This window comes from Chiloscyllium plagiosum, chromosome 17, assembly GCF_004010195.1.
Source record: "Chiloscyllium plagiosum isolate BGI_BamShark_2017 chromosome 17, ASM401019v2, whole genome shotgun sequence".
Classification (NCBI taxonomy): domain Eukaryota; kingdom Metazoa; phylum Chordata; class Chondrichthyes; order Orectolobiformes; family Hemiscylliidae; genus Chiloscyllium; species Chiloscyllium plagiosum.
This window is the reverse complement of record NC_057726.1, coordinates 14,350,924-14,376,735: the sequence shown is the minus strand read 5'-3', so window position 1 is coordinate 14,376,735 and position 25,812 is coordinate 14,350,924. Positions and strand designations below refer to the sequence as shown.

The 25,812-nt window shown below is 38.7% G+C and overlaps 1 protein-coding gene and 1 long non-coding RNA gene across 11 annotated transcripts in view; one reads left to right on the top strand and one right to left on the bottom strand.

Moving 5' to 3' along the window:
* Positions 1-25,812, top strand: part of wwox (WW domain containing oxidoreductase) — a 946,567-nt gene that overhangs the window by 107,825 nt on the left and 812,930 nt on the right. The gene's annotated exons all lie outside the window — the stretch shown is intronic.
* The window catches only part of LOC122558228, a 20,850-nt gene continuing 3,468 nt past the window's right edge, over positions 8,431-25,812 (bottom strand). The window contains exons 2-3 of the long non-coding RNA XR_006314077.1: positions 23,019-23,195; positions 8,431-8,965 (exon numbers count right to left, since the gene is read on the bottom strand). This is a non-coding gene — a long non-coding RNA (uncharacterized LOC122558228). The remainder of the gene's footprint in view (positions 8,966-23,018; positions 23,196-25,812) is intronic.

Sequence of the window (25,812 nt, the reverse complement as noted above, 5' to 3'; positions counted from 1 at the left end):
GTTTACTTTACATGGCATGCCATTAAAGATTCTTCAATTCTGAGCCCTTTAAGCCTGGCTGATGGATGACGTGTGGTGATCAATTCTACCAATGAGGCAGCAAACCAATGTGGGTGGGTGAATGGACGCAGCATTTTACAATAGATTAATGGTTTGATATGTGCCCTGCAGTCTTTTACTGGAGTCCTTTTATCAATTTTTAAAAAAATTAAAACTCTGAATAATAAAGAAAATGAGTTGAGTAGATTTTGCCCAGTAATGTTAAATGTGATGAGGTGCTTGAGCTCCTGCTTCAGAATATATGCAATATATGCAATGACTTTAACCTCCTTTTACCATGGGTTAAATTATTTAGAATTTAATCTTTAAGTGGTTGCATTTAGATAATATTTTCAATTTAATTTTCTTTATAAATGTCCTACTGAGATAATGGGCATGGCTGAAGTAAGTATTTTTCTGCTGTGGAAAAACAAACATTTCTACAATAATGGAAAGTTAACATAATTACACTGGCCCACATTTCATTGTGGTCGAAGTATTATGTAACAAACACATTTATATTAAATGTGAATTGAAGATTTAACCCTTGGAATGCTAGAAAAAAAATGCAAATGACAACCTTCCTAACATGAGAGTTTCTTAAATTCTTTTTAAATGTAATTTCTGACAGTCTGGGAATTTATTAGCAAATATGTCAATACCCTCAGTATAAATCTGTACTGCTGTATTAACATGGAAATGAGTTATGTTGTCTCCAGTGTAAAGCACGGTGATGTTAAAAATTCACATAGAGGTAGACGTACATTGAGTTGGAAAATAATCTCCCCTCATGACTTTGTGTGGGAGATTAAAATTAGCTGTTCCAGAGCTGGGTTAGAGACTTTGAGAGGTATTTTTAAGGTGGAAAGACAGGAAAAGAGCTCAAGAAAGGTCCTCACCAAGAGAAAATTGAGATTATTACAACCAAATGAGAAGGAGGAATAATCGGTCACTCAACAACTATTTTATTTTCTTCTTAGCTTGCAGCAATCTCACGCTTCAATTGCACCTCACTCTTAATTTCTTTCTCCCTTTTGCCCACAGCTTTTTTTTATGCCTGAAATACAGTTCACGTTTGTTTTCTTAAACATGTATACTTTGTAGGTATCTTTCATCTCAATATAGGAGACTTCCAGACAGGTGTAAATCATATGTAAGAAATGAGAGTTCCTTTATGTCTGGCCAAGTTTCAATACCTTTTCATAAAATGCTCATTTCACGACACATTACTTTCACTGGTTTGATTCAATCTGTTTAAATGTCAAACCTGTTCACCTTGCATCAGTATTTTCTCCTTTTTAAAAAAATATTTTAGTCCATGAAAGGCTTCAGATATTAAAGTTACAAAAGGAAGTTGAAAATTGCTCTCCATGTTTTACCAATCTCTTTCATTTCTTTTGAAAATCACTGAAAACTGTGCCTTCTGATCTTTGATTCTTTTTTGAGCAGGAACAGCTTCTCTCCATCTACTCTGCTCCTCATGATTTTGTTTACACTGCAAAACAATCCCAACTTCTCCAATCTATCCTCATAACTGAACCATCCTTGTAAACCTCTTTTGCATTCTGTCTGACGTATTCACATCCTTCCTAAATTCTGTTGTTTAGAGTGGAGATGATTGCACAATTTAGCAAGTTAACAGCAGAAATGTTTTGATGGGTGAATGGCCATCAGGCAGAAGATACTAAAGTTTGAAAACACAGATTTAGGACAGCTTCTTCCCCGCTATTATCAGACTGTGAACGGACCTCTCATATATTAAAGCTGATCTTTCTCTGCATCTTCTCTCTGGCTATATAACACTACATTTTGTTTTCTTACCCTGATGTATTTATCTAAGGTATGATTTGTCTGGTTAGCACACAAAACAATACTTTTCACTGTATCTTGGTACGTGTCAATAATAAATCAAATCAAACAGGTGCGAGAAAAATGTGGATGCGAGTAAGACATAAGTGATCAGAGGTGATCCAAGCGTGATCAGAGGTGATCCAAGCGTAATCAGAAAGGCTTTGATTAGGTTAGATTACTTACAGTGTGGAAACAGGCCCTTCGACCCAACAAGTCCACACCAACCCGCCGAAGCACAACCCACCCATACCCATTCCCCTACATTTACCCCTTCACCTAAGGGCAATTTAGCATGGCCAATTCACCTAACCTGCACATTTTTGGATTGTGGGAGGAAACCGGAGCACCCGGAGGAAACCCACGCAGACATGGGGAGAATGTGCAAGCTCCACGCATAGAGTCGCCTGAGGTGGGAATTGAACCCAGGTCTCTGGCGCTGTGAGGCAGCAGTGCTAACCACTGTGCCACCGTGCCGCCCTGCCACCGTGCCACTTTGGTGTTGAGAAGCTGCAACACCCTGCATTTGAATTGTAGATGGTTCTATTTTAGAGAACAGTCACTTTAGAGGGAAAAGCAGAATGGGATTATGGTTAATATACAACTGGTTATGTTGATGCAATTGTAGAAGTAAGACATTGTAGAAAGGCATAGAGGTTGATTTCCAGGGAGTGACCTGATTCAGATGATTGTTTCAAGCAGCAGTGAGGCATTTAGGGTTGCTGGCGAGGTTCTGAGGAAAGATTTGAACCTGGGACAATGAAGTTGACTACTATCCAGTGGGGGTTATCTTACTAAGCAAGGGAATAAGGCCACAAGATTGTGTAGGAGGTGCAGTCTGAAGGAGATGTATAACTGGTTGGCACAACACCGTGGGCTGAAGGGCCTGTTCTGTGCTGTGCTGTTCTATGTTCTATGTTCTAACTGTGAATGGGTGATGTGGGCCTGGATGGCAGCCAATAATGCCATCCAGGCGCACAGTGTATGAGGTCTGAGATCTTGAATTTTGATTATGGCAATAATGTTTCTTTATTCATTCAACACTCACTATTCCAGAAAATGCTTCAGGATATTGAACAATAAGAATTCATTTAAATTTATTACCATGCTTCTGAAAATGGACTGAGTCAGTCAATGCCTTTAGTGGACGCTCAAGTGTGGCTGTGGGAACAGAGTAGGGAGAGTGGAGATGTGCACAGAAGCTTCGGCAGTCCAGTTTTTAGAAGATAAGAAAATATCTTTGACATGTATTAGTAATCAGAGGCATTGGGAGGGAGTGACATAGTGGTAATGTCAGTGAACTAACAATCCCAAACCTAAGCTTTTGTTCTGGGTATTGGGATGCCACAACGAAAGAGTGAAATTTGAATTCAGTAAAGATCTGGAATAAAAAGCTAGGCTGACGGTGAACATGTAATCATAGTCATAGAGATGTCCAGCACGGAAACAGACCCTTTTGTCCAACTCATCTACGCCGACCAGATATCCCAACCCAATCTAATTCCACCTGCCAGCAGCCGGCCTATATTCCTCCAAACCCTTCCTATTCATATACTCATCCAGATGCCTTTTAAATGTTGCAATTTTACTAGCCTCCGCCACTTCCTCTGGCAACTCATTCCAAACATGTACCATCCTCTGCATGAAAAGGTTGCCCTTTAGATCTCTTTTATATCTTTCCCCTCTCACCCTAAACCTATGTCCTCTAGTTCTGGACTCCCCCCACCTCAGGGAAGAGACTTTGTTTATTTATCCTATCCATGCTCCTCATGATTTTATAAACCTCTATAAGATTACCCCTCAGCCTCCAATGCTTCAAGGAAACAGCCCTAGCCTATTCAACCTCTCCCTATAGCTCAAATCCTCCAACCCTGGCAACATCCTTGTAAATCTTTTCTGAACCCTTTCAAATTTCACAACATCCTTCCAATAGGAAGGAGACCAGAATTGCATGCAGTATTCCAAAAGTGGCCTATCCAATGTCCTGTACAGCCTCAACATAACCTCCCAACTCATGTACTCAATACTCTGACCAATAAAGGAAAGCATACCAAACACCTTCTTCACTCTCCTATCTACCTGCAACTCCACTTTCAAGGAGCTATGAACCTGCACTCCAAGGTCTCTTTGTTCAGCAACACTCCCAAGGACATTACCATTAAATGTATAAATTCTACTAAGACTTGCTTTCCCAAAATGCAGCACCTCGCATTTATCTGAATTAAAGTCCATCTGCCACTTCTCAGCCCATTGGCCCATCTGATCAAGATCCTGTTGTAATCTGAGGTAACCTTCTTCGCTGGCCACTACACCTCCAATTTTGGTGTCATCTGCAAACTCACTAACTGTACCTCTTATGTTCATATCCAACTCATTTATATAAATGACGAAAAGTAGTGGACCCAGCACTGATCCTTGTGGCACTCCACTGGTCACAGGCCTCCAGTCTGAAAAACCACCCTCCACCACCACCCTCTGTCTTCTACCTTTGAGCCAGTTCTGTTTCCAAATGGCTAGTTCTCCCTGTATTCTATGAGATCTAATGATGCCAACCAGTCTTCCATGGGAACCTTGTCAAACGCCTTACTGAAGTACAGATCACATCCACCGCTCTGCCCTCATCAATACTCTTTGCTACTTCATCAAAAAACTCAATCAAGTTTGTGAGACATGATTTCCCACACACAAAGCTATATTGACTATCCCTAATCAGTCCTTGCCTTTCCAAATACACGTACATCCTGTCCCTCGGGATTCCCTCCAACAACTTGTTCACCACCGACATCAGGCTCACTGGTCTATAGTTCTCTGGCTTGTCCTTACCACTCTTCTTGAACAGTGGCACCACGTTAACCAACCTCCAGTGTCTGGCACCTCACCTATGACTATTGGTGATACAAATATCTCAGCAACAGATCCAGCAATCCCTTCCCTAGCTTCCCACAGAGTTCTAGGGTACACCTGATCAGGTCCGAGGGATATATCCACTTTTATGTGTGTCAAGACATCCAGCACTTCCACCTCTGTAGTATGGACATTTTTCAAGATGTCACTGTCTATTTTCCTCCATTATGTATCTTCCATGTCCTTCTCCACAGCAAACGCTGATGCAATATACTTGTTTAGTATCTACCCCATCTCCTGCGGTTCCACACAAAGGCCGCCTTGCTTATCTTTGAGGGGCCCTATTGTACCCTTTTGTCCTTAAGGTATTTGCAAAAACTCTTTGCATTCTCCTGAACTCTATTTGCTAAAGCTTTCTCATGTCCCCTTTTTGCCCTCCTGATTTCCCCCTGAAGTATACTGCGTTTATACTTTTCTAAGGATTAATTCGATCTATCTTGTCTATACCTGACAAATGCTTCCTTCTTTTTCTTAACTAAACCCTCAATTTCTTTAGTCATCCAGCATTCCATCCAGCCTTTCCTTGTCAGGTAGTTCACTAACGTCCTTTTGGGAAGGAAATCTGTTGTCCTTACCTGTTCCTTGCCAACATGTGACACTAGATCGCCCAATGAGATTGATTCTTATAAATGTTGGCCTAGGCAGTGATGCCGATATCTCTAAAACAAATCACAAACAAAAAGTGGTCTTGCCATAAATGGCAATGAACTAAAATATGGGAGCAGCAAATACACTGGTGACATTGCAAATATTCTGAAATTCCTGGCTCTTAGAACTGGAAAAGGAGCTTCTTAGTTAATATAAAATGCCATCAGTAAATCGTGAAAATGTCATATGTTTATGCTAATCCAGAGGTGATGACGATAAGATCCACTGTGCATATTTAAAACATGAAAATGAGAGATCATAATATTTTTAGGGATCTGTATGTCTTTTTGAGATGCATATCTCTCAGATCTCATGTTTGTGCTGCTGTTAGGATTGACATCTGGGGACTCCCACATTTATTTACAGAAATATCACTTCAAAAGTAAAGAGGTCCTTAGGGGCCTCTACTCCTCTACACCCAGTGAAATTGTTTCTAAACAAGCCTTCTTCTAAATATGTGGCCGTGAAGTTGTCTTCTTTTTGTTGTTTTACATCTGCCGTGAGTGGTATAAACTGTTTATTACAGTATTTGTCTTCTTCCAGCCTTAATATTTACATTACAACTGAAAGCTCAGAAGGGATTTGAGGAATTTAACAGGGTTGTATGGTCCTGTATCATAAATTATAATGGTCAAAATAAATTGTGTTGGGACAATAGCCCAGGGTCCCTGCCTACATTGAATACAGAATGTAGTAAAATAAGATTAATGTGACACTTTACATAACATGTGCTTGATGGTCTGCTTTAATTGTTCAGTGGTGTAACAACTACGAATAGATTAACAGTTAAAACTACAGAAAATCAGTTTCCACAGGGGCTTGATTTTGTACTACATAATGAAATATTCATGTAGTATTAGGAATGGGGAAAATAGGATACCAGGCAGAGTATAGACTTATTAAATAGGCTGTGGTAAGTATATTCTGCACATTGTGATTTACCTGTGTGATTTAAATGGATATTGTCAGTGTATCTTGGGTTGTGACCCACAAGGAGGCAGAATTAAGTCATGAGAAAAAAAATCCACTTTGCGGAATAACATTTGAAAGAAGTTGCGAACCTTTGATTTTAGTGGTAACATTTTGAGAAAGATCTGAAACATTTCTTGTCAATAAGACTTCCAGTTTTTCTGTATTTGTTTTCCTGTCTTCACAACTTGGAAGTTAGTCACGAGAGAAACTGGAGATGAAAGTTACCTTCTTTTTCAATAATTATCTTGTTTGTGTTAATACATGTGGTTCTATTAGTGTCTTTTGTTGATTTGATTATCATTTCCCTACATGAAATCTATAGCATTGACAAGAAATCTGTTTGTGATCTGATAATACTGTGAGATGCAGAGGGATCTGGGTGTGATTATGGAAGGTTAATATACGGATAGTTTTAGAAAAGTTAATAAATTGTAAACATTTACTGCAAGTGGAATTGAATATATAAGTAGGAGGGTTTTGCTTCAATTACAGGGGGTATTCATGAGACCACTTCTGAAGTGCTACGTAAAGTATTGGTTTCCCAGTTCAATGAAGGATATAAATGTGTTGGGAAGCAGTTCAGAGAAGATTTACTGGACTAATGCCTTGAATGTGTAGCATCCCTTTTTGGGGGAAGGCTTCACAGGCTGAGCTTGTACACATTGGAGTTCAGTGGTGACTTGAATAAAATATATAAGATATTGAAGACAAAAGAATAGTTTTGTTTCTCTGAGGGTTGAGTGTCTTTGGAACTGTCTTCCTCAAAAGGTGATGGAGGCTGAATCTTTGAATAGTTTTCAGACAAAGATAGCTAGGTTCTCAATAATCAGTGAATCAAAGTTATCACAGATAGACATGAATGTGGCATTGTAGTTAAAATCAGATCAGCTGTGCTTTTACTAAATGGCAGAACAAGCTTGAAGGGTTGAGTGGCATACTCCTGCTCCTAATTCATATGTTCATAGATGACTCATGTTCCAACTGAGTCTCATCCTTTACTAATGCAACATTCACAAGTATGTGCTTCTGTGTAGAAGTGGGAGTCCCTGACAGCTATCAAAACCACAAATCTTGGTGCATGCTTAGAATTAGAATCAGGAATTAGAATTAGGTTTCATTTTACACAGATACATGAGTACATTGAAAAGTGTATCAAGTTGCCAGTTCTGGTGCAGCCTTCAGTACAAAGGTGCCTAGGTATAAAATCTGAGATATAAATTAGAAAACTAAAAAAAAAGTTATAAGTTCAGCATTGCAGTCATTCTAAAGCAGAGAAAGAGAGAAAATAAATAAAAAAAGATGGAGCAAAGGAGTCCACACTGGGCTTCATTTTCTGGGTTTCAATTTTCCCTTCAACCCTGAGAATTTGCTTACCTTCTCCTCAGCCTAGGGATGTTAGGCTAATTAAAATGTCCTGTTGTGGCCTTCAGTTGACAGCACAAATTAAGGTTGAATCCAAGATTCACCTCCTCCTGTCACATTTTTCTGGCAATTGCATTCAGCATTGCCACTGAGTGTTTATTCTCAAAGTGCCTTGCACCCTTTCCTCCTTCTCCAGCATTGAATACACTTTGTGCTTAAGTGCTGTCAAGGAAGTATTTTGACACATTATAAAATTTAATCTCTATTCTGTGTTGTAGATTCTTAAATGATTGAGGGCTTGCTCTTGCACATTTTCATAGTGAATCCTGTGATATATATTGGGACCGTGTATATCATAAATCAGCGAGGATTGAAATGTGCTGAAGTGGCACTGATACCCAAAAGCAAAACATCTTGTCCTCTCCCAGTTGCCTATTGGTTTGGGTTGTCATTTAGTTATATATAGGACCACATTTTTATGATTTGATTTGTTCTCAAACAATTCCTTTATTCAATCTTTCTTTACTTAAACATTGTTGGTTTTTCTAAATTTCTACTTGAGTACACCAACAGATTACAGGCAATTTTAAAACTACACATACGTGTAATAGTTTCAGTTGATTGATTTTTGAAAGATAATTATGTAAACTCTTTTCTGGCCCATTAAAGAAACAGTGGAGATATTTCAGATACCTCAAGATGGTGGAGTAGCAGGGCTGAGATAGGACTCGTCTGCTTTCTTTGGTTTTTCTTTCTCTTTTCTTCTTTTTCCTTTTTCTCCTTTTCTTTTTCCTTTCTTCTTCATTTTCTTTTCTTTATAGTCTGGAGAGTGGGTGCGGCCGAGGCCGGATGAAGGATGACTTCTCTGGTGGCAGCAACTCCAGGATGAGCCGGACTCGGCTCTACCCAGCTTGGAGTCTCGCAGTGAGCAAGGACCAAGGTTCCACACCTGCAGCTAGGCCCAGGTGTCTGAAGGAGGGGAAACATCGGAAAAGTGATGGCAGAGGACCCTGACGACTGATGACTAGTGGCAGGGTCTGGACCAGTGTCGGATGAGGAATAGGAGGTACAGAACCCGTGCACCCCCAGGTCCATGGTTCTGAAGTGGCGGTCATGGGAGTGGCAGTGATGGAAGCCTGTAACTGAGACCCCAGAGCCTGTTTTGGAGAGTCCGGCAAATGTCAAGCAGCAACTGGAGGAGGAACAAGAAGAAGGAAAGAGAGAAAGATGAACTCTATTGCAGTAAAATCTTGCATTATGTTCAGTGTTTCAAGAAAGCGCCAGAGTGTGGTGACACTTGACATATAACCAGAGCATTTAAAAAACACTTTCTATTATATTTTTATAGATATGCAACGTTAAATCTAAATCTATTCTTTGGACTGGGGTGTAAGAGAAGACCATGCAAATTCAGGGCTGATTTCCAAACCCATTTCTTCGCCTTTATAATGCTTTGTCTTCATCATAATAATACCAAACTAATTTTCAAAGTTGCATGCTGCAGATTGTTGACTGTGTGCTGTCTGAATTGGAATAGATTCAAAGCAAGCCATTCTCTAAGCCAGTTCTTTCATTTTGTTCCTAATCATGGAATGTCATTTACACTATAGGTATTTTCTAATCAATCTGCTCAGAAGTGTTATTACACACCTCAGGAGCCAGTGGGACTGGATCTCAGGACCCCTGGTTCAGACATAGGGACACTACCACTGAACCACATGATCCACTTCATTTATATAATACTTCAGTGAAGTGTCTTAGCAGTAAATAGATCGATAAATTAACTTAGATTTGACCAATTGTCGAAAATAGATTGATCTTTTTGACAGGCACAGTCTGATAGGCCAAGTGGCCTTTTTCTGTGCAGTAGACCTCCATTATTTTATGCCCAAATAGCATGGTTTATTTGTGACAAGTAATATGCCAGAAATTTCAGAATCACTTTTTTTGTTGTTTGCTGTACATTTGAGCATTCTGAAGAGATGTTTTAGCTTCACATATTTGTTGAGTACTCTCTGACACTCAGTCACACAGTACTCATTGGATAATTGTTTTGCTCCAGTTAACCTTTCGGTCGTCACAGCCAATATTGTAGCCTTGCTGCTGTCTGCATCTCCCTTCTTGGACACTTTCCCAGGCTGAAAAGAACCGCACAAGTCAAAACTTAGATGAATCTCCAACCCCCAAATCCCCTTCAATACAATGATTTCAGGACTTATATTTTTAACGTTTCATTCCACATAACAGCTCAGGTGCTTCTTGTTATGAACACCATAGAAACTTTAAAGAGGATTTCAATCATCAAGATGATTCACATTTTAAATATTTTACTGTAAAAAGTGACTAAAAAGCACAATGAGCTAAACACTGTTTCCTTTCTATAGGCAACTTATGCCTAAAAGTACGGAAAGTTGATTCCCATTTAAACCCTGGGCATGACTCATGTTTCCTGCTGTGATGATGCATCACACCATCCCGAGCTCCTCAGCTGAGTAACTTCTGATTCTGAGACTGATTTTCCTTTGGGTTCCTGCTGGAGGTGGGGCTGTTGGCTAAGCTAGGGACCACTCTATGTTCCTTTTAGCTGCCCTGCAACAATTTAACACTGAAGTGAGACTTCTACATGGTACAGGCCTTTCGGTCCTTGGTGTTGTGCCGACTTTTATCCTACTATTCCCCAGTTCTGGAGGGGGTCCCTCCTTGGTAGCTGTCAATCATTTGGATTCTGGGACAGCTGGGATTGATAGAAGAGCTGGCAAATTAAACCGAGGGTAGTACTTAGGCCTTTGAGGGAATACTTTCTCCCTCTGAGAGGGTAGTAGTCCCACTGTTTGCTTGTCAAGGTTACAGGTGGCATGTTATTGCCAAGGGGCAACTTTTTTAAAAAATCTGTCAGTTTGGAATCAACGCTTGTCATGTCTGGGGGTGTGAACAATATTGTACTGACCACATTGAGCTAGTAAAATTCATCCCACTTCTTAAATGGTGTGCATTTCTACATGGTAAGTAACCAACATTTATCAGTATAATTTTAGAGAATATTAGAGGTAAAAGCATTCAGTTCTTAAAGTGGGTATTCATTTCATTCCTTCTGTTTGTAATCTGTGCTCTTATCACTGTCTCTCGAAGTGAATGTGGTAATATTTAACTCTTGTTACATTTTGAGCAGCAGTGGGAAATGAACATAAGAAAAGACATAATTATATGCTGAGTAAGTGAACATGAACTTTGCGTATTTGATGTGCTGAATTTGGGGGAGGATGAGAGGATTAGTCAAGTGTATTGCAGACCGAATTACTGCATCCTTGGAATGGGATTTGTGTGAAATGTATGCAGCTAATAACAAAGCAGCATTCATAATACATGAGAATGTCATTGGATTTATTAATATTTAGTCTGTGTAAAATATACTCATTACTGTGCTTTTCACAGTAACTTGTTACTCTGTGAACTTCTCTACCCAATGCATGTGTTATGCACTTTGTGGGATTGAAGTGCAGATACAATGGACCAAATAGCCTCCTTCTGAATGGTAACAATTCTGTGATTCTATCATGCTTGTGGTGGGAGTAAGAATCCAAGCCAAATGTCCTATACTCCTACCCTTGCTTGCAGCATAATGGGTTATATCTGTTATGCAAATGGTGAGAATACATGCAATTGAGATTTGAGGCCAGAAGCTTCTAATTGTCCTGCTAAACCATAACTCTTTCAATAGTTACTAAATGCTTATTAGTTCCCTTTTAGAATTTCCAGTCTTCATTTCTCAAAATCATCTGTGACTATTTGATTTTTGTAATATAGAATAGAGATACTAAACGCTCAATGGCAATACTGAAGATACTGATTTGTGATATTGGATTTAAGCTATTCAGTTTTGATTAGCACCTGCAATGCTGGGCAAAGGTGTGGGGATTGCAACGCATTTTATTTGAATTTGATTCAGGGTTTTCTTAATATTAATATTTATTAAGCTGCGTGAACATGATATTTCCATTGCATTGTGACATCAAAGTCGAGGTTAAAGAACTTTGCTTCTGTATGTGTGTCCTTTGAGAGAGAGGGTGTGTGTGTGTGTGTGTGTGTGTGTGTGAGATGAGGTCTGTATTTCGAAAGCTAGTGGGTGCTGGGTGGGTGAGGGAGTTTGTGTGTGCGTGTGTCAAAATCAGCTGGAGAGTCAAAATCGGCTGACAGACTGACGAAGCTGGAGATGAGGCAATCTTCAATGACAGGACCATGTCATGACATTTCTGATCCGTTTCCAGCTGGGCAGCCTGCCAAATTGATAACCTGGCTAGAGGCCTGTAGAGAAACCCAGCAACTCAGAAAAGTGGCTGACTACGCTTGGAGACAACTCCAGGAGATCATTTTGAAATATTTGATTGCAAGTACACTGAATTTTGCTGTCTAATTTAGGTATTTGTGCTGGGATTTATCTCGAAGTTTTGACCACTTTTTACATGGAATTGTTTTTTGAAATGTAGCAGCTGTTATAAGATGGGTAAGGTTGAGTGGCAAAGCAAATAAACCATAAGTTAATTTTAGAATTTTTAATGTCTTGAACAAGAGTTATTGACACCAGTTTGAAATTTGACAACGAGTAATGCTCTTTATGTTGTCCTGCTGGATTTAGCACAAATATCTTTACTATTTGTCACAGAGTCTTTGAGGAAGACTTGATAATATCATTTATATTTACTTTTAGGACTTTTCTGTTTTTAATCTGTCATCTATTGATATCATTTTGCCAACAACTCTACAAACATTGTATTTTGGAGCATTTTTGTTGTTGATGTTTTAGTTTTTCAGTGTGATGTTTGCTGAGGTAATTGTGTAATTAAAACATAAATTTGTATTTCCAGGTTTGTATTTACCAATTTATTTGAGAATCTTTCAGTGACATTCTGATAATATGATATACATTTTTTGTAACTGTCAGAAATTAACCAGAAACCCTAAGTAAAAACGTTAAAGAAAATGAAATAAAATCTTCTTTATTAAGGAATGAAGCACATTCCTTGAGACTTCTGCAAAGTTTCCAGACTTGGTATTATTTCTTGATTTGGATGCCCATGACTTTTATCATGAATATAAAACCTGCAAGCTAATTACTTTGAAGATTCAATTTTTGTGAACCTTTCTGGGGGAAAAAGAATTGTTCAGTTGAAAATTGCCAAGTGTAAAAGCACTCGGAAGAGAGCTAGATTCCTAAACAGTAGTTAACACGTTGATGGATTTTATTATGTGGAGCTGAATTTTCCTCTGATACTTAGGTTTAACTGATATTAGGTGTGCCACCCTAATGTATGCTTTCTCGTCCTGTGACCCCTGTGGTCCAATACCAATATTACTTACAGTTTTCCAAAGAATCCATGACACTTCTGACTCTTTTTCTTGATTTGTAAATAAGTTTTATGCAGGACCAATGCTCACAGAGCAGATAGCAAAGAGAATGTTGCACAAATGTATTTCTCATTCCACCTTTAAGGAGAATTAAAATAATTCTGTGCTTGAATTGCCTGATGTGATCTCTGTGCTAAGCAATACGTATTAAATAATGAGCAGGCAGTTGCAATGGACAACTGGTCAGAAGCAACCCAATATTCCAAAGATTTCACAAAATCTTTATGAATTAGGAAGCTTCTTTGGCCAGTCTGAATTTATCCATCGAGCAAGATCCTGTAGGGACCCCAGTTCTGCTTCCAGTTGCTTCTTAAATAATTCTAGGATTTTTGTCTTCACACTTGGGAAATCTTCAAATGTTGAATCATTCTCTGCGTTAAGAAGGCCCTGATATCAATCCTAATGTTATCATTTACCAAGTTAAATTGCACGTCATTTTGACTTACACCCCCAATTTAATTTAAAGTAGTGTTTCAAACTGACCTTGTCTGTTCCATTAATTTTCATTTCCGACCTCAATAAAACTAGTCAACCAGTCAACATAAATTGACAATTGGTGTTCGTGATGGAGAAAGTGTGGGGAGGAGTCTCCTGTCTGTTGTTTCCTCTGTAATCATGACCTCCAGGTTATACACTGCCAACCATTTGTAGGGGCACAGATTGCTGTGTTAATCCCTGATACATGATCTCTTGTGGACAAGCAAATTCTCTGGTCCAGCAAAGGCCTGATCTTGAGGCTGTTGGAGAAGGGAACTGCAGCCTGTATTCGGAATAGTAACTCATGTTCTTGCAATTATCAATGAACATTTTGATCTAAATTCTCATACATTAAGTTTTCGTTGTTGTCATCAACTTTGTTTCGAGAATGATTTTACACCCAATTTTGTCTAATGTGCTTTGAACGCCAAAGCCACATAATGCTCAACTCTTTAGATTGCAGCTAAGTTTCATGATGTAACTTACCTGCTTTTCACAGCAAGCATCAATTGGAATCAGTGGTTTTGCACTCACTTCTGGGTTTGAAAATTGTGGTTTGAAGTTCTCCTCCAGAGATTAAAGTTCAACACCGAACTGAGGGAGTGCTACAGTTTTAGAAGCATTTTTTTTATTTATTACTAAACGGATTAGATAGTATGGATTCAGTTTACTTGAAAATCTAATATGGGCTTACATAACAGCTCAGACGACAGCTTGCAATTACAGATAATTATGTATGCACATGAACTCTTGAATCTTGCTGCTGGACCGCACATGGCATTGGTTATGTCTTTTCATCCTGATCCTTGGTCTTTCGGGTTTCCAGCACTAAAAGTGCCACTGCTCTACAGGAAGTGCTGGCATTTTAGTATGTTAAACTAATATCTTGTTTGCCCTCACAGGTGGATGATTCACTTCCCATGGAACTATTTCAAAGAAGCATGGGAAATTATCTGTGCTGTCCTCAGCAATATTTATATTTGGTTCATCTCACAGGGTTTTGGAAAACTCTTGATAGGTGCATGAGAATGAGGAAGTCATGTTTCAGTTTAAAGCATTGTGTTTGTCAGTTTTGACCTGCTTTTGAAATCAGGGATATTCCATAAATCATGACTTGGATGTAACGGAATAGAGACTCTAAACAAGCTTATGGATGTCAAAGTAAATAATTTTTGTGCTACTTATGCCAGAGAGAGACAAGTAATGAACTTTGAGAGTGATTGGCAATAATTATGAATGAATTAAGAGACACTGAAGAGTTATCAGTAGACTGGGAACAGGCAAGCATAGCGTTCATTGTTCTGAAAGGATAACAAAACAGAAACTGATAGTTCTTTAAAAATAAGGATATTGATTATCAAGAACTTGAGGATTATCTATTCCGTAAAAACAGTGAAGCAAAAGAGCAGTTGGCAAGGTTTTTGGAGGAGTTGATGTTTGACTTACTTTCTTGCTTTCTTTGAGGAATGAATAACTCAATGGACCACAGTAAACCCTAAAATGTTATGGATATGGATTTTCAAATAGCATTTGCTATTTTTCCACGTGAAAGGCTAATGCCAATACTCAAAGCTTTCAAGATAAAACTTGGAAATGAATAAGAAATTGCCTGGAGGAGACAAACAGCACAAGTTGAAAGGATCATCTTGGAGCGGTGAGCTCCAGGGCTTGGCACTGGAGTGATAGCTATTTCTAATTTGCATCAGAGATTCAGAAATGCAATGTAAACTGATCAAACTTGTAGATGAGATGAAACTAGAAGTTACAGTATCTACATGATAAAATAGAAGGGTGTGAAGCAATAGCAGTTGAGATGTCATACAGGGAAGTGTCTTAGAAAAATAAAACAACAGTTGCACACAAGAAGGATAAAGGGCTTGAATGTTGTTGAAATAGCAAAGGGTGAAATTGAAGGGAGCTGTGAGGGTCTCAGTAGATATTTAATCCAGAGCATCACCCAGTAATGTTGTAACTCTTAGCCTAAAGAGTAGAAAGTGAGCCAGTGGAAGTTGTGATCAAAATTTGCAGTTCTATGGTTGCACCAAGCCCATTTCTGAATGTGTCAAGAAATCAGGATGACCTTTGAGAACTGTGCACAGAAAATCCACAAACCGACCTCTGCTGTCAGGAGTATGAATTACTGGGGAACTCTGGGGTCACTTGGGCTATTCAGCTTGAAAAGAAAACACCTGAAAGAGTAGTTTTATTGAGGTGTATAATGATAATCAATGGGATGGACAAGGTTTGTTTGAAATAACACTTTAAATTAAACTGTGGGCATAAGTCAAAGCGACTTGCAGTTTAACTTGGTAAATGGTAACTTTGGGATTGATATCGGAACCTTCTTAACGCAGAGAGTGATTCAACGTTTGAAGATTTCCCGATCAAGAAGACAAAAAACCTAGAATTATTTAAGAGTTTTGCAAGTTGGATAAATTCAGATGAACCAAAGAATTTTCCCTGAAACATTTCGTAGAACCATTAAAATTTGTTGTCTCTAACCAGTTATCCATTACAACTACCTACTCATTATTTCGTACGTATTGCTTAGCACAGAGATCATATCAGGAAATTCAAAATGCTGCACTCTGCATATTCTGTTACTATTGATTGAGCTTAGACTACTCTTTCATGCATATATCACTGCTTCAGTATCTTCTCCAGGGATTTGCAGCTTTCTTTTTTTCCTAATTATTCATTGAGATTTATCGGTGTACTAATTGCCAGCGTTTCAGATTATCCACCACAGATTTACATCTTCTCATTCTGAAGTGAAGTTCAGTGCTTCTTAAATCTTCTGGCAGTCAAGGGGATGTTCATTTATATTAAAAAAGGGCCTGTCATTCTTCAGGTTGCAGCATTGTTGGCAATCTCTTTAATGTAGTGAAGTGAAACCACTCTATCTGATAACACTCAACAGATCTTCATTGCTATCCAGCAAGTTTTACACTACTGCACTGTAAATTTTCACCTGGGTTAAAGGTCCACAGAGTCCAAGTTATTACATTTATTTATTTTTCTTGGTTTAATTTGTCTCCAACGATTGTCAATTTGGTTTTCATCTTGCAGATGAACTTGCAAAAACTCTCACAACACGAGTATTGCCAGGGTTTCAATTAAGTGTAATTGTTGGATATGTGAGATTTACTATGAATGGGATAAAACATCCAGCAACAGAATTACAGATGTTGCCGTTCCAAACTTGCTCTGTCTCACTTAAGAAATCACTGGAGAGCTCAATAGTGAGCTAAGTGTAGTTGCAATTGAGTCACTGGCAGCAGTAACAGTGAAAAGTATTTGTAATGATGAATTGAATGTGTCACACAAGAAGATTAACATTGAACATTAAAGTATTTTGGTCTTAATAAAAAATTTTCTACCAGTCGACTAGCAACACTGAAATTTTTATCCAACCTTGTGGCCTGCCTGAGAACTGAGTAAAACAAATTTGGCAAATTTAAGCATCAGACAAAGCTCATTATAGTGAAATTGAACCGTAAGTTTGTGAAATGAACCAGACTTGGTGTAAAATGAATTTGTATTCCAAATTGAATTGAAAATGGTTTTACCTTATTTTGAAAAAAGCACTGTAAAGAATTTAATGTGCGTACTTGTATTAATGAAAGTGGCAAGACAATTTGAGACATCTGTTAAAAAGGTATACGAGCTTCTCGCTGGGTAATAGGAGGCATTTGGTGGGATTTTTAAACTCAATCAATACCTTTTCACTTGGACAGAGCTAAAATTGGGACCACAGAGTACAAAAACAAGAAAGGTATTCTAAACTCTGATAAATCGCGGATTAGGCCCGGAATATTATGGTCAATTCTGTGCGCCAAATTTAAGAATGGTGTCAACGTTTTTTTATAGAGTGCACATGAGACTTACTGCAATGGTGAGGGGGACAGAGAACGTTTGTTATACAATAGAACTAGGGAGTTCCTCTTTATAGCTAAGGTTACATTCAGTTTTGATAGATGCATTTAAAGATTTGAGGGCTCTTGGAGTACAAAAGGAGAAGCCTCCTTGGGTCAGAAGGATCTGTAACTTGAAAACACTGATTTTAGGCAAAACAACTACATTTCTCTGTGCCATGAGTTGTTGTGATTTGGAAAATGCTGCTTGAAAGTACAGTGGAAACGGACTCAGTCGTAAATTTTATAAAGGGACTGGATAAGTATTCAAAGGGGCATACTTTGCAAAGATACAGGAAAGAGGAAGAGAATGGGATTCATTGGCAGCTGTTTCTGGAGGTTAGATGAAAAATAATCAGGTGAAAAATAATGCTGTTATTATTGCTGTTAGTAGTAAAAATATGTAGGACCCATGTTTAAGCCAAACTTATAAAATTCTTGAAAAAACAAAAGCAATGTTTAACAAACAAAAGTGCTTCTCATTTGATTTAAAAAACAAAAGAAATCTGACTACTGACTATGTAATTATCAAAATTACAAGTTTGCTTATGATGCCACTTAATCTGTTTGTTTTTCATAATCTGTGTCCATTTTTAGTCACAATATTTATTCCTTTCATTATAAAATGTATCTTAAATAGGATTTAAATTATATCTTCTAAATGGTTTCAGTATTTTTACGTTGTCAAAAAAGAAAGTTTTTCTTTGCTCCATGGATAACAGTACTAATTTAATTGTGATATAGTATACTGGCTCATTACCAACCTTGTTTGAAATGTCTGCTGTATCCTTTTCTAGGCAAGTTTTGCTATTTGATAACAAGTTGATATTTTTCCCAACTTGGCTGTCTCTCAACTTTTTCTGCATGTCAGTGGTATAGGGATAGTAATCAAGAGCAAGATTTTTGCAGCGTGGAGTAAGGGAAAAAAGATACTAGTCATAAGAATAGGGGAGATTAAATTCTGTCATTAGAGGATCATATGTTATAATTTTGCTGTTGTGGCACAGAGTTTCAAACAATGCATTACATATAATTTCAAGACCTCGCGAGTAATAAATTCAGGATTGCTCTCAATGCCATAACTAGACAAGTTGTGTAAAATGGGCACTGTTTAGTTGACAGATCATTCCAGTCATAATATGCGTTGATCCTGTGGGATATTACAGTTAATGCTACATTGAGCTCTATGCCTTACATTGAAGGGTGCCAGTCATTGTAATGTCATCTCAACAAGATTATCTGATAACCCTTGCTGAAGCGGATTCACTATCTAATGAGTACAGAGACTTGGCTCATTATTGATATGAGTCAATGCAACAATGCTAATTCATAATGACTTTACTTTACAAAATATACCAAGGTGCTTCATGGAACATTATTAGACAAAGTATGACACTTATTCACATAAGAAAACATTAGATTACATGATTAAAGAGCTGATGGAGAGGCTTGTGGAGGGAACTTATTAAAGTTCACTTGTGGGATGTGGGCGTTGTTGGCTGGCCAACGTTTCTTGCCCATCCCTAGTAGCCTTGGGAAGGTGGTGCTGAGCTGCCTTCTTGAACTGCTACAGTCCACGTGTTGTAGGTTGACCCACAATGCCCTTAGGGAGGGAATTCCGGGATTTTTACCTCGTGACACTAAAGGAACAGCGATGTTTCCGAGTCAGGATGGTGAGTGGCTTGGAGAGGAACTTGCAGGTGGTAATGTTCCCATGTATCATTACCTTTCTAGATGTCGTGGGTTTGGGAGGTGCTGTCGAGTTTTGGCTCTGGGCAAGTAGAGATTTTGTCACCAGTGGTAGAATAGTTAAAATTGAGGTGTTCAAGAGGCTAGAGTCACATAACTGCAGTTTCCTGGAGGTGTGCAGGGCTGGAAGAAATTATGAAGAAAGGGAAGGGTTGAGGGATTTCAAAACAAGGAAAGTATATTGAAAGGAATTGAATAGGAGCCAGTCTAGGTCAGTAAAGTTCAGGTGTCTTAGGTCCATGGGACTTTTTGCAATTTAAGCGACAAATCTATGGGGAATAGATTATGGGAGATGAGCCTAGAGTACATATCATCATCAAGTTTAGAGGTATGAAAGGTATTTGATTACAGTACATTACTTCATAAAAGTACAAGAGCAAACTGGGAGCTGTCGTAGCTCTTCATGACGAAAGGAACTTGAATAAACAAATTTGTAGCTTTTAGTCCTTATAAAGATATGTGGAAACCCTGTGGAAAGGTGAGAGAAAACCTGGTTTGGAGGCAAACACATGGGTCAGTTTGTGAATTAAAATCAGAAAGTAAAGTATGGTTTTTGAATGGAACTGCATTGAAATATGAAGGAATCAGTAGTCAAGTTCTGCAGCTTTAGCGCTTGATGTAAGCATTCGCAAATGGGAATGGTTCCTTCTGCAGACCTCTGTCCAGATCTCTACTCAAAGAAATGTATCAATTATCTATCCTTCACTGTCTATTTTCAGATAGATACAGGGATTTCCACTGAGGCTGTCACCATTCCTTTATTGAAATGCTTGACCATCTTTCATCTCTTGAATGTTTGAATCATTATTCATTGATGCTGATTGATCAGTGGTATGTTTCTAATATTTGCAGTTTTGGGCTGAGAATGATCAGTTGATGAACAAATCTTTAAGGATTCTGGCCCAGCCTTGACATGCGCACCTGCCTGGGCCACAATATTCTTTTCGCACTCGAATTAGGTATATTCACGAGTGCTCATAAAATAGTTTCACCTTTGTGATTTTTTTCACATCCTGACCAATGTGCAGAATCCCCAGTGTTGATGCTACGTTTATAATCAACTGGATTATAAGGTGGTTTAGAAATAACCTCATCACCTGTTTCAACCAAATTAATATAGAAGGAACTGTATAACAACTACCTCCCCTTTTTTACCCAACAGGTTGAGATTCTTAACTCAAAGCATTGGTTTCATTAAAATACAGCTATTGAAAGGGACTGGTACATCAATTGATTTCACTGTGGAAAGTTGTAGAAAATATAGAGGAAACTTTAGAAACAAGACATTAACTGTGTGCCATTGTATTATTTTAAAATGGGGGAGTGGATTATCTATATTACTTATTAAAAAAATCTGTACTTCTGCCCTGCAAGCCAACTTTTCATTTTGTAATAAACTACAATCATTCTCTCAAACATTTTGGTTGGGGAGGAATTGTTTCCATTTTGAGCAATACTTATGATTGATCATGTTGCTGGGTAGTGTTGTAGAACAGAGAGACCGACGGGTTCAGGTACATAGTTTTTTGAACGTTGTGTCACAGGTGGACAGGGTGGTTAAGAAGGCATTTAGCTCGCTTGCCTTCATTGCTCAAATTAGTGAGAATAGGAGTGGGACATCATATTGAGGTTGTACAGGACATTAGTGAGGCCTCTTCTGGAGTACTGTGTGCAGTTCTGGCTGCCCTGCTATAGGAAGGATGTTATTAAATTGGAGAAGTTCAGAAAATATTTACCAGGATGTTGCCAGGTATGGAAGATTTGAGTTATAAAGCTAAGCTGGAAAGGCTGGGTTGTTTTCCACTGGAGCATGGGAGGTTGAGGGGTGATCTTATAGAACTTTATAAATCATGAGGGGCATAGATACGGTGAGTAGCAAGAGTCTATTCCCTGGAGTAGGGGAGTTCAAAACTAGAAGGCGTATTTTTAATGTGAGGGGAGAAAGATTTAAAAGGGACATGATGGGTGACTTTTTACTCGGAGTGGTTCGTATGTGAAATGAACTTCCAGGTAGATAACATTTAAAAGACATTTAGATAAGTACACGAATAGGAAAGATTTGGAGGGATATGGGCCAAACGCAGGCTAGTGGGACTAGTTTGGTTTGGGAACATGGTCGGCGTGGGCTAGTTGGACCAAAGGGTCTGTTTCCATGCTGTCAGACTCTATAGCTCCAATTGCTTTCAATTCTGACAAAATGCTCTCGTCTGTTTGTGAAGGTTAAGATATCTAAAATTAATTACTGCTCAAGGTATATTTTTCTGTTGCATGCTTTCCAGCTTTGCTGTAACAGTTCATGAATACAAATATTAAATAGTTATTGATAAAATAATCATGAGAGAAGAATGCATTAGGAGCTAAAGCATTGTTCTGAGATAAAATCATAAGACAATAAGAAATAGAAGCAGACTGTTTGGTCCCTCAAGCCTGCTCCACTATTCAATAAAATCATAGTGATCCGACACTCCTCATGTCCACTCTCTCGTCTGTTCCCTCTAATGTTTGGTTCCCCTACTGATGAAAAATCAGCCTTAAATATACAGAAGGACTTTGCCATGGTTTTCTGTGGCAAGGAATTCCGAAGACTCTCAATCCTTAAAAAACAAGGTCCTCCTCATCTCAGTTTTAAATTGACACCCCTTTATCCTGAGACTATGTCCTCTGGTCCGAGACTTCCCATGAGGGGAAACATCCTCTCAGCACTTACCCTGTCAATCCCATAATGTATCAATAAGATTATCTTACACTCTAAATTCCAATGAGTAGAGTCCCATCCTGTTTAACCTCATAAGGCAATCCATTCATACTGGGCATCATCCTTGTGAACCTTCTCTGAATTGCCTCCAATGAAATAATAGATTTCCTTAAATAAAAGGGACCAAAATCTACTTACAGTACTCCAGATGTGATCTCACCACCACCTTGTACAGTAGACTTCCCTACTCTTATACTTCAACCCCCTTGAAATAAGGGTCATAATTCCATTAGCCTTCCTGATTGCCTGTTGTACCTCCAATAGCTTTGTGTTTTGTGCACAAGTACCCTGAAGCTCTCTTTTGTTGCAGTTTATCTCCATTTACATAATACTGTTCTCCTTTCCGAATTGGACAGCTTCATATTTTCCCACATTATACTCCATTTGTCAACTTTTTGTCCGCTTACTTAATCTATCAAATTTCTCTGTAAACGGTTTGTATGCATCTTTTAACCTGCCTTTGCACCTATTTTTCTGTCATCTGCAAATTTGGATACAGTACGTTCGCTTCCTTTCTTCTAGTCATCATTATATATTGTAAGCAGTTGGGATCCCAATACTGATCCCTGTGGAATTTCACTGGTCATAGGTGCCAACCTGGCAAAGAGCCCCTTATCCCCACTCGCTGTTTCCAGCCCATGAGCCAATTCTCTGCCCATGCCATTACACTACTTCTAAAACTGTGGGCTGTTATCACTTAACCTTTTGTGGGGACCATTGTTACATGCCTTCTGGAAGTTCAAATATAATATTTGTACTGGTACTCCTCTCTTCACTCTGGTTGAGACTTCCTGGAAAATTTGTAATAAATTAGTCCGAAATGGTTTCCTTGTCTTAATGTCATTTTGTTTCCAAATATTAGTTTTCAAATATGTCTCCATTACTTTCTTAATAATTGATTCCAACATTCTTCCGTTAATAGATGTTAGCTAATTGTCTATAGTTACCTGCTTTTTGCTGCTCATTTTGAACAGGGGTGTCACATTGGCTATTTTCCGATCCTTTGGTACAGATTAACTACTGGAGTTGCTTCACCAATAGTTCACGGCTTGCAGTTGATTTATTTGTATCCATAATTTTACATTTGCCTTCACATGCAGCAGGTTAAATGTCCATATTTGTTTCTGCAAGACATTAAAGATGACCCAGTAAATAAGCCTGCTATTACTGCCAGGGAGTGTGCAGTTTTGTTGATTGTTTCCACATGTCTCAAAACAGGTATTTCTAAGTTAAACCTATTTCTGGAGTTCAAATGCCTCCCTGGCCTTTGCTGTTTTTGGTTTGATATTGTCACGATTAAAAACCAGGCCCTGAAATGCTTTAGACATTCCTAGCTTGTAATTCCAAACTGTGTTTTTTAAAAAAGGGCTGGTATAGCCAAAAAGGGCTGGGATGTAAATTAACTGGCTGACTGAAGGAAGACCCATAACGGCACACCTATAGATGCGAAGGGATCTTCAAACAACAGGGGCCAAGGGGCAGGTCAACTGGACTAGAACATCTTGTGACTACTAAGGTGATGAGGGCTGATGACCACCTGCTCAACTGCAAACCATCACTGCGGCCATGTCTGAAATGGTAGACACATATTATGTAGGTTAAATTGACTTCTTTTAAACTATAAATCAATTTGGATCTATTTCAAATGAACCTTGTTGCAAATTGACTTCCAAGTGCAGAATGACAGGGATCCAGTTCATCCCTCTGTAATATGTTAGGGAACGTTGCCTGGGATCTCGAGGTCACAATATCCTAACCTCCTTATTGTTGACACTGTGCTGAATATTCTTCATCAAACACTTCCACAACACTCCAACCAAATTGTAACATTCTTCCACTGCTTAATGTTACTGATAACTAACAAATGTGTGCAATCCTGGTGTCTCTGCTATAAGAAGGATGTTGTGAAACTTAAAATGGGTCAGAAAAGATTTACAAGAATGTTGCCAGAGTTGGAGGGTGTGAGTTATAGGGAGAGGTTGAATAGACTGGAGCAATTTTCTCTGGAGCATCAGAGGCTGAGAGGTGACCTTATAGAAGTTTATAAAATCATGAAAGGACTGGAAAGGGTAATTAGAGAAGGTCCTTGCACCAGAACAGGTGAATCCAAAACTAGAAGGCATAGGTTTAAGGTGAGAGGGGAAAGATTTATAAAGGACCTAAGGGGCAACTTTTTCACCCAGAGGATGGTACATATATGGAATGAGCTTCGAGAGGAAGCGGTGGAGGCTAGTATAATTACAACATTTAAAAGGTATCTGGATCGGTATATGAATAGGAAGGACTTAGAAGGTTTTGGGCGAAATGCTGGCAAATGGGACTAAACTTATTTGGGATATCTGGTTGACATGGATGAGTTGAACCAAAGGGTCTGTTTCCATGCTGTACATCTCTATGACTGAAAATCTTGGTTTTAGTGAGAGTCAATTGTATCTTTCAATAGCATCATAACAAATTTGTATGTATCATTTTGCAGCATTGCAATTCTGCATGTGTGATCGATTTCACAAGTGAAATGTTCAGAAGACGTGCATTCCTGTAATAATGCCACTTTATGCAAAACTGCTGCTGTAATTGTTTCACGAATTTAAAACACAACTGGAACATAATATCTAAATATTGAACATTGTACATGCAAAGTACAATTTTCTTTGTGCAGGGCACAATATTTGTATAAACAGAAATTCATTGTTATTTGTATTTAAATCTTACAGTGAAATAATTTTTTTTAAGTGACTTTATTATTTACTCAAGCATGTCTGTATCGCTAAGGTATTGAATTCCGTAATCATGTTGTGGAGAGTACCACTTAATTTTGTCTGTCTGTGCATCATTAACCTCATTCATTATTCTTTAGAAGATAAAAAAAGACCTTTTTATGCATTAAATTGATTGAATGAGATGTATTTGAGCCTCCCCGGCATCCTTCCACTGATATTTAAGTTAAATCAATGGAAAGGGGAGAGAATTAACTCAACAAATGCTGGAACCTGGTAAAATTGGACTGATATATATGTTTGCTTCCACAAAAATGGTATAGAGATTGTGGAAATAATCCATTGCCATTTTATAAAAATTGGACTCGAATTACTGATTTGTTGCTGATCTATTTGGTAAATACCTGCTGAAAATACCATGTTTTGCTTCTCCCACATTTGATTGGATGGTTCGGATCTGGTGCAAACTAAATCACGTAAATCATTTCAGTCAGATAAGACCATGGGCACCCATATGGGCCCCCATATGGGCCCCAGCTATGCCTGTCTCTTTGTTAGCTATGTAGAACAGTCCATCTTCCATAGTTACACTGGCCCCACTCCCCACCTCTTCCTCCGCTATATTGATGACTGCCTCAGTGCCACCTCGTGCTCCCGCGAGGAGGTTGAGCAATTCATCAACTTCACCAACACATTCTACCCTGACCTTAAATTTACCTGGACCATCTCTGACACCTCCCTCCCCTTCCTGGACCTCTCCATCTCCATTAATGACGACTGACTTGACACCGACATTTTTTACAAACCCACCGACTCCCACAGCTACCTGGATTACACCTCTTCCCACTCTACCTCTTGTCAAAATGCCATCCCGTATTCCCAATTCCTCCGTCTCTGCCGTATCTGCTCCCAGGAGGACCAGTTCCACCACAGAACACACCAGATGGCCTCCTCCTTTAGAGACCACAATTTCCCTTCCCACGTCATTAAAGATGCCCTCCAACGCATCTCGTCCACATCCCAC